Raw genomic sequence first — 9,613 nt, 5'->3', positions numbered from 1 at the left:
TGGTTAGGACACGTAAAAGTGCCAATAGAAAAAATACAAGTCACTGTGAAGCTCCAGGCACTCTTAATTGTTTTATTAAATTTTGGGTGGACTAACAACTCGGCAAACCCTCCTGGCTGGCTCGCCACTTTCTGTAGCCAAGTACAGGATAGGGTAGGGGAAATTAAAGTAAGATGGAGAGAATGGGCCAATAGCTAGATTCGTAGGAGGGATAGTGAGTTGCGTGGAGAAGAATGACTGGAGCCACAGGTAAAGTTGCTATGAATTGTATTAAACTATTTAGCAACAATTTAACAGCATTTCATGAACAGGAATGAAAACATAAAATAAAATACAGTGACAGCAATAATAATAACAGTCAGAATCCTATCTGAGCTCAGATATGTCAGTCTTGCCGGCTTAATAGTCAGTGTTCAGTCAAGTCAAATCCAACAGGTCAAAAGTTTGTGATTGGTGCGATTTCGTCCTACCGCACTGTTGCAATTGTTCGTGAGAGAAGAGCAACCTGCCCTTCTGGGCCAACTCAGAATGGCTGTGGTTCGGTTCGGTTCAAAGGGAAAGGCTCGCCATCTTCCTCGTCAGGAAGAGATCCAGGTCTCACGATCCCATAAAAAAAACCTAGCCTGTAAACAACAGGACTATTACTAATTCAGTTCACACTCTAAAGATATACATGGCCATATGTAAATAATGTAAGTGCTATAACAAAACAAGCACAAACATTAATTCTAATTTCTAACTATAGTCTATAAGATAAGATAAGATAAGATAAGATAACCTTTATTAGTCCCACACGTGGGAAGTTTGTTTTGTCACAGCAGGATATACAGTGCATCTTAATCATGAATGCAATCTTTAAATCACAATCAGCTTATTCTATCATCAAGGTGCACATTTCTATCAGAAATCAGAAATAAACCATAAACTATGGTAGATTGTTTTTTTTTTACAGTATTGCCCTTTAACTGAATTACAGGAGCATTTCTTTACACTGCATAGCAATGAAGCAATATATTATTTACACTCAATGTACAGAATAAAATTATGAAAAGAATATACAAAAACCCACAGGCTGTAGTTTTACAGTATGTGGTAACGTATCAGCACAGTAAGAATACACACGGACATCTATCCAGTGCCGCTCGAGCATCAAATGTAACAAAATAAAGTAGATTCATGACCTTTAAGATCAACATTAACTTATTCCATCATCTAATTTTAGTGCATTTAATATTCAACAAGTAATACTAGAACATCATCAGCACACAAGCTGAGTGCTCAAAATGGCTGAACTCCGTGAGAAACCCCATTTGTTCTCCCACAGTGAAAACGTGGTCAGCTACAGCTGCAGCTATGAGAATTAGGCTAGTTAGCTTTCAATTAGCCTGATTCGCCCAGTCCCAGTTTAACTCACCAGCACACTTCTAATGTTCAACTCTCAGAGAGGATCTTGTTCAACTCTCAGAGAGGATCTTGTCCACTTCATCCGCTCCCGCGCAGATCTACAACATTGAAATTGGGCCATTATATTCCCTGTTAACTTCTTGTTAGCTTTTTAGCTTCAAGGTTAGCTTAACAGCTTCTGACTCACCGCGATGGTTTCAAGGTCCGAAATGTTCACAATAAATCAGGTCCGTTTCTCCAAGGTCCATGCAGATCTCCGGTATGGATATTTGCTCAATTTATCAAGTTAATAGTTATCTTCCAGCGAAAAGCTTGGCGGTGAAAATCAGCGATGGTCTCGTGCACCTCCGTCTCTCTCTGTGTCTGAGCACGTGACGGTACAGAGCAGGGGAAGGCGGGGCTTGTTCCTTCCTAACCAGTAGGGGTGTTAAATATACTCTTTGGGTTTTATTCTTATATTTATAGTATTTATCTTTTATTATTGATTTATTTTTGACCAACTCAGTGATTAACAGAGTAATGATAAATCCCAATTAACAATAACATGTTGTAGTGCATTACTGAGTCGTGTAAACTCACTGGGTTACACTTCCCAGCATGGTGCAGGTCTGCAATTTTGTTTCTGGTGTCCTTTGACAGCTCTTTGGTCTTCTTGGCCACAGTGGAGTTTGGAGTGTGACTGTTTATGGTTGTGGACAGGTCTCTTTTATACTGATAATGAATTCAAACAGGTGCCATTAATACAGGTAACAAGTGGAGGACAGAGGAGCCTCTTACAGAAGTTGTTACTGGTCTGTGAGAGCCAGAAACCCTCTCCTGTCTGATCATTTCCTGATAACATTTACATTTACAATAATTGATTACACAGCGGTGGAGAGTAGACTTTATCAAAGTAGATGTCTTTCTGAAAGCGCTGTAACTAAGTTTAAGAATATAATCCACCCACTGTTATCATCTTCAATGCCCTGTACCAACATAGAGCAGAGCAGCTATCTGAACGCTACCCCAACAGAGGTCGATTATCTTGTTAATAATTTCACCTCCTCACTACGTATGACTCTGGATACTGTAGCTCCTGTGAAAACTAAGGTCTCAAATCAGAAGTACCTGACTCCGTGGTATAATTCTCAAACACGTACCCTAAAGCAGATGACTCGTAATCTGGAGAGGAAATGGCGTGTCACAAATTTAGAGGATCATCATTTAGCCTGGAGAAATAGTTTGCTTCTTTATAAGAAAGCCCTCCGCAAAGCCAGAACATCTTACTATTCATCACTGATTGAAGAAAATAAGAACAACCCCAGGTTTCTCTTCAGCACTGTAGCCAGGCTGACAAAAAGTCAGAGCTCTTTTGAGCCAACAATCCCTTTAACGTTAACTAGTAATGACTTCATGAACTTCTTCACAAATAAAATTTTTATCATTAGAGAAAAAATTACCAGTAATCATCCCACAGATGTAATATTATCTACAGCTACTCTTAGTACCATTGATGTTAAGTTAGACTCTTTTTCTCCAATTGATCTTTCTGAGTTAACTTCAATAATTACTTCCTCCAAACCATCAACGTGTCTTTTAGACCCCATTCCTACAAAACTGCTCAAAGAAGTCCTGCCATTAATTACCGTATTTCCCGGACTACAAAGCGCACCTAAATATTAGCCGCACAAGCTAAAATCAGGGGAAAATCCTGTTTTGTACATACATTAGCCGCACCTGACCAAAAGCCGCAGGTGTTTCAATGTTGACTTATCATATGTAAGAGAATATGCACAAAGGGAATTGTCAGGAAAGAGATGGCTGTTTGGAGACATCACTTTTATTAATATTTTGAAAAACAAGTTATGGGTACATATTTGCACATGTAGTACATAACAGTAGCCTACAGCACACCAGAAAAATAGATTCGGCCTACCTTTTAGGCTCAGGTGCAGTGACACAGCTTTAACAAGAAGAAAAGTCAGTCATTCACCACCATCTTTCTCTTCTTCCTGCGCACTAAAACCACCAAAGTCCTCTTCTCCAGTGTCGGATACAAACAGGCTCAGGATGGCTTCGTCATCCACTCTTCTTCTCTCCTTCGTTGTCACTTTCAAAACCAAAGAAATCCTCATTGTCAGTGTCAGAGTCGAACACCCTCAGAAGGGCCGTGGCGGTGTCCTCCTCTCCATCATGCAGCAGTCCAGCCCTTCAAAATCCGTTGGTGATCGTGGATGTTTTCACACTTTTCCACGCTGTCAGAATCCACCGGTGGAGTTGGGCATAACTTGCTTTTTGGGCATAACTTGCAAGTTTATCGCCGCTCATCATCCACGCCTCCCGCTGAATGCGTAGCGCTACTTTGAAGTTTGTTTTTCGCGCTACTTCGTACGGCACTACGTTGCCTGGCGGACGGACATGTGACTAACATACCACTCTTGAACCCCGATCCTTCCGCCAGGCAACGTAGTGCCGTACAACAGTGGAACACACAAAACAAATCGTCTTACGATATGACAAAAATCACGGACAATCCATAGAAAAGCCGCACCTGACTAAAAGCCGCAGGGTTCAAAGCTTGTGCAAAAAGTAGCGGCTTATAGCCCGACATTTACGGTAATTCTTCGATCTTAAATATGATCAACCTATCTCTAATGATCGGCTATGTACCACAGGCCTTCAAGCTAGCTGTAGTTAAACCTTTACTCAAAAAGCCATCTCTAGACGCAGCAGTCTCAGCTAATTATAGGCCAATCTCCAACCTTCCTTTCATATCAAAAATCCTTGAAAGAGTAGTTGTCAAACAGCTAACAGATCATCTGCAGAGGAATGGTTTATTTGAAGAGTTTCAGTCAGGTTTCAGAGCTCATCACAGCACAGAAACAGCTTTAGTGAAGGTTACAAATGATCTTATGGCCTCTGACAGTGGACTCATCTCTGTGGTTGTCCTGCTAGACCTCAGTGCAGCGTTTGATACTGTCGACCATAATATCCTATTAGAGCGATTAGAACATGCTGTAGGTATTACAGGTACTGCACTGCAGTGGTTTGTATCATATCTATCTAATAGACTCCAGTTTGTGCATGTAAATGGAGAGTCCTCTTCACACACTGAGGTTAATTATGGAGTTCCACAGGGTTCAGTGCTAGGACCAATTCTGTTTACACTATACATGCTTCCCTTAGGCAGCATCATTAGAAGACATAGCATACATTTACACTGCTATGCTGATGACACCCAGCTCTATCTGTCCATGAAGCCAGATAACACACACCAATGAGTTAAACTGCAGGAATGTCTTAAAGACATAAAGACCTGGATGGCCGCTAACTTTCTGCTTCTTAATTCAGATAAAACTGAGGTTATTGTACTCGGCCCTGAAAAGCCTAGAAATATGGTATCTAACCAGATTGTTACCCTGGATGGCATTACCTTGGCCTCCAGTAACGCTGTGAGGAACCTTGGAGTCATTTTTGACCAGGACATGTCCTTCAATGCACATATTAAACAAATATGTAAGACTGCGTTCTTCCATTTGCGCAACATCTCTAAAATTAGAAATATCCTGTCTCAGAGTGACGCTGAAAAACTAGTTCATGCATTTATTACTTCCAGGCTGGACTACTGTAATTCATTATTATCAGGATGTCCAAAAAACTCACTGAAAAGCCTTCAGCTAACCCAAAATGCTGCAGCAAGAGTGCTGATAGGGACTAGAAAGAGAGAGCATATTTCTCCTGTTTTGGCTTCCCTTCATTGGCTTCCTGTTAAATCCAGAATTGAATTCAAAATCCTGCTCCTCACATACAAGGTCTTAAATAATCAGGCCCCATCTTATCTTAATGACCTTGTAGTACCATATCACCCTATTAGAGCACTTCGCTCTCGCTCTGCAGGCCTACTTGTTGTTCCTAGAGTATTTAAAAGTAGAATGGGAGGCAGAGCCTTCAGTTTTCAGGCCCCTCTTCTGTGGAACCAGCTTCCAGTTTGGATTCAGGAGACAGACACTATCTCTTCTTTCAAGATTAGGCTTAAAACTTTCCTTTTTGCTAAAGCATATAGTTAGGGCTGGACCAGGTGACCCTGAATCCTCCCTTAGTTATGCTGCAATAGACATAGGCTGCCGGGGGATTCCCATGATGCATTGAGTTTTTCCTTTCCAGTCACCTTTCTCGCTCACTATGTATTAACAGACCTCTCTGCATTGAATCATATCTGTCATTAATCTCTGTCTCTCTTTCACAGCATGTCTTTTATCCTGTCTTCCTTCTCTCACCCCAACCGGTCGCAGCAGATGGCCGCCCCTCCCTGAGCCTGGTTCTGCCGGAGGTTTCTTCCTGTTAAAAGGGAGTTTTTCCTTCCCACTGTTGCCAAAGTGCTTGCTCATAGGGGGTCATATGATTGTTGGGTTTTTCTCTGTATCTATGAAGCGCCTTGAGACGACTTATGTTGTGATTTGGCGCTATATAAATAAAATTGAATTGAATTGAATAGAAATCTTGCTTGTTTGTAGGTAGGTGACCAAATACTTATTTTCCACCATAATTTGCAAATAAATTCTTTATAAATCAGACAATGTGATTTTCTGATTTTTTTTTTCTCACTGTGACCACCACCAGTAGGCACCGGGTGAAGTGCCTTGCCCAAGGACACAACGACCGAGACTGTCGGAACCAGGGCTCGAACCGGCCACCTTCCAATTACAAGGCGAACTCCCAACTCTTGAGCCACGATCACCCAGTTGTCTGTCGCCACTGTTGTCAGTAGCTGTGGAAGGGGATACCACGAGAAATTCATCAGTGATTCGCAGATGAAGTCACAGATTATAAAAGCATGAATCCCCAAAAGTTTCAGTTTTCAGTGGGAGAAACGTTTCGCCACTTCGTTTCGTGACTTTCCCTTTTTGTGTAAATGGCCTCATTGACTCCCTGCTCAAACCAGCGTTCCTCCCTGTCCAGGATGTGTACATCCTCATCCGATTACAAGATGACCTGCCAACTCTTGAGCCGCAATCGCCTCCAAATGATGAAAATTAGGGCTGGGTTTTTATAATCGATTTATCGATTAAAATCGATTCTGGCTTGGATAATGTAAAAGCGATTCATTAAAATCCTGAATCGATTTTTTAATATAAATTTATTTTGCCCGAAATGCCAGAATCTCTGGTGAAATCTCACAAACTTTCAACAACCACCAAACAGCTAAGACAGTAAATGAGAGCAGTTACACGGATTCTGCACAAAGACTTAAACACACAGCGTGACCCGCGGATCAGAATCAGTGAGATGTCGCCTTTCTCACAGTCGGGGCTGAAAGCCGACAGCTTGGTGATTCTGATGTTTCGGTGGGTCCGAGCTTTGTGTTCACGCCCTTTATGCGCTGATTCTAAAGCTGTTAGTTTGATGTCTCTCCAAACAATATTGACCGAACCAGCAGCAAAAGAAGATCCGAACTACGCTTCACATAAACATCGTCATGAATTCACTCCGACTTTTACTGTTTTGCTTCCACCACGATGCACAGCTCCTCTCTCTCTCTCTCTCTCCCCCCCCTCTCTCTCCCCCCCTCTCTCTCCCTCCCTCCCTTTCTCTCTCTCTCTCACAGTTTCCCGTCTAAAAATCTGTTTTCTTCATTATTCGCTTGCTTGTTACGCACAGGTCTACTGCTGTTTACAGGCTGTCGGACGACGTTTTTTTTCTTCGTTTTATATACTTCCGAAAAGAAAACCTAATTTCTGCCGTTCAATACTGAACAAATTTAAAGTTTTTAAAATTATGCAAAATGCAAAACGCTGTGTCTCTAATAAAACCGCGGTAACTTCAGAGGTAACGTTCATGTGTTGATTTATGGTTTTCTTTCGTTTTTGATGTACTGCAGAATATTTTTATAAAATCCCAGAACAGGAAAACCTTCATGTTTTTCTGTGTTTTATCTTCAGCTACTTTGACACAAAGGCATCTGCTGTGACGCCTACACCTATGATAAAGTCTTGCGTGTGTCAGCTTCCTTTTTATAGATACAAAAATATGTAAATGTGCTGATCTGAATTATAATATTTCTGACTGTCAAAATTTCCCAGATTAAAATCGAATTGAATTAAATCGAATCATGGATCAAAGCGATTCGGGACGTGGTGAATCGGAATTGAATCGATTCTAGAAATCAGTGACGATACCCAGCCCTAATGAAAATTACAGGCCTCTCGTCTTTTTAAGTGGTAGAACTTTCACAATTGGTGGCTGACTAAATACTTTTTTACCCCACTATACAAGTGCAATTTCAACAATATATCTTTTCTAGTAATCAGTAACTAATTGCTGATTACTTCCCCCAAAAAGTAATCCCGTTACTTTACTGATTACTTATTTTCAAAAGTAATTAATTACTTAGTTACTTAGTTACTTTTTAAAAACACAATTTACAACCTGAATAGGTGATAAAGCGATAGATCTTTCAGCCCAATTCTACTTTTTCTGCATAATCCATCATACAAAATGTAATCAAATGGAAAAGTCTCTTTTTAAAACTTGTTTTATTAGTTTTAATCTTTTAACTTTATGCATCAAGCAAAAATTTAATTATATGCAACATTCTCTGACTTGAATAAATTAGTTTAACATTTAAACCTATTTTCTGCACATTCCAGCACATAAAATAAAATATTTTTTGTGTTTACACTCAGTCTTTCAAATAGATGCAAGTAAAACACAGCAGAAAATAAATAAAGTCAAAGACTCAGCAGTCCTGTTGCTCTATTTTCACCTGTAAAGCAGGAGTGGGGTAGGCGGAGGTTTACCCTGGTGCAGGTGTGCCGCGGTCAGTGGAAGAATCCGCGAGTTTCTCTGTGAGTTTCCCATTACGTCATAGCTACTCGGTGCTTGCTCGGAAGTTTAAGGGGGTTTTTTTTGCTGTAAAAAGAAGTTTTCTTCCCACGCACAACGGACACTAATGTTTTTGTCACTTTTTATGGAATCAAACTCAAAGTAAGGTCAGTACTTCCACGCTTTAAACGCTGCACGCTCACACTCTCTCTGCACTCGATATATGATCCATTGTTGATCTCTCGCAAAAAAAAATAAAAAATCACGGTTTTAGTAAGGCAGTAACGCAGCGTTACTACGGGAAAGTAACGGTAATCTAATTACGGTTTTTGCAATAGTAATCCCTTACTTTACTTGTTACTTGAAAAAAGTTGGGCTGAAATTGCTATTGGGTTCACATATATTTATGCAGTGCATAATATATGAATATACATGATGCGTTTCAAAACTGCTTGCTGATACTTGCTCAAAGTGTTTTTTATGACACACATACTCTAGCATAAACAGTTTGACATCTACTGTGAGGACAAAAGATAACAGGAATAAGAAAGAAGAACAGCATGACTAAGACACTGAATGGCATTCGTATTATGGTTGAATTTGTGCTAATGGCTGATAACAGGGGTGGACTGTTAAATAAACATTCTGCCAGGATCGAGGGTGGGAGGAGAAACATTGACTCTGGATAATGGAATGGAAATCTTGTGCAAGAGCTCTGGGTTTGGTGGAGCAGAATGAAATGAAGCAGAATCAAAGCTGTACCTAAATTTCCCACTAGACTGATATGTTGGGAGAGGCATGGTGAAACATTCGGATGACGAAAGGCCAAGAGGGGCATTGTTTGACGTTTAAAGAAAAAAAAACAAAACAAGATGAAAAAACAAAAAAAACAAAAAACAAAACAGATTTGGTATAAAGCTCATGGCGATGTAATAGAGTTAATGAAATATGGTTTACAAAGGTAAATCTGTTTAAATTTAAATTAGTTTCAAAAGCAAATAACAGTGTCTGACGTACTTTGCTTCTCGTTATAGAATGGTGGGTGTGGACCACACCACTGGGAGGTGGTTGAGGGGAAGTCCATTTGTAAGTAATCATACATCTTTTAGACTATGCAACATTATTTAAGATTACACCATTATGTACAGTTTTTACAGTGGTTCAATGTAGTGATGTGTTGGTCGCGAACGAAACAGCTCTTAGAGCCGACTCTTTGACGTGAGCCAAGTGCTTTGTGCTGGGCAGAGGGGGGAGGGGCGGTAGTTACACTCAGTAGCACAGGAACAGAGCGGGAGGGAGAGAGAGAGAGCAGGGACAACAACGTCACATTAGAAAGGTATAGTAATCATCCACAACTATTTTCAGATGCGAATGATAAAGGGTTCAGAAAGTTTATTCATGCAGGTCC

Source organism: Diplotaxodon limnothrissa, linkage group LG15 (assembly GCF_057381915.1).
Source record: "Diplotaxodon limnothrissa isolate DT_005_m linkage group LG15, D_limnothrissa_male_GT1.1, whole genome shotgun sequence".
NCBI classification, from domain to species: Eukaryota; Metazoa; Chordata; class Actinopteri; order Cichliformes; family Cichlidae; genus Diplotaxodon; species Diplotaxodon limnothrissa.
Note: the sequence above shows the minus strand (reverse complement) of the source record.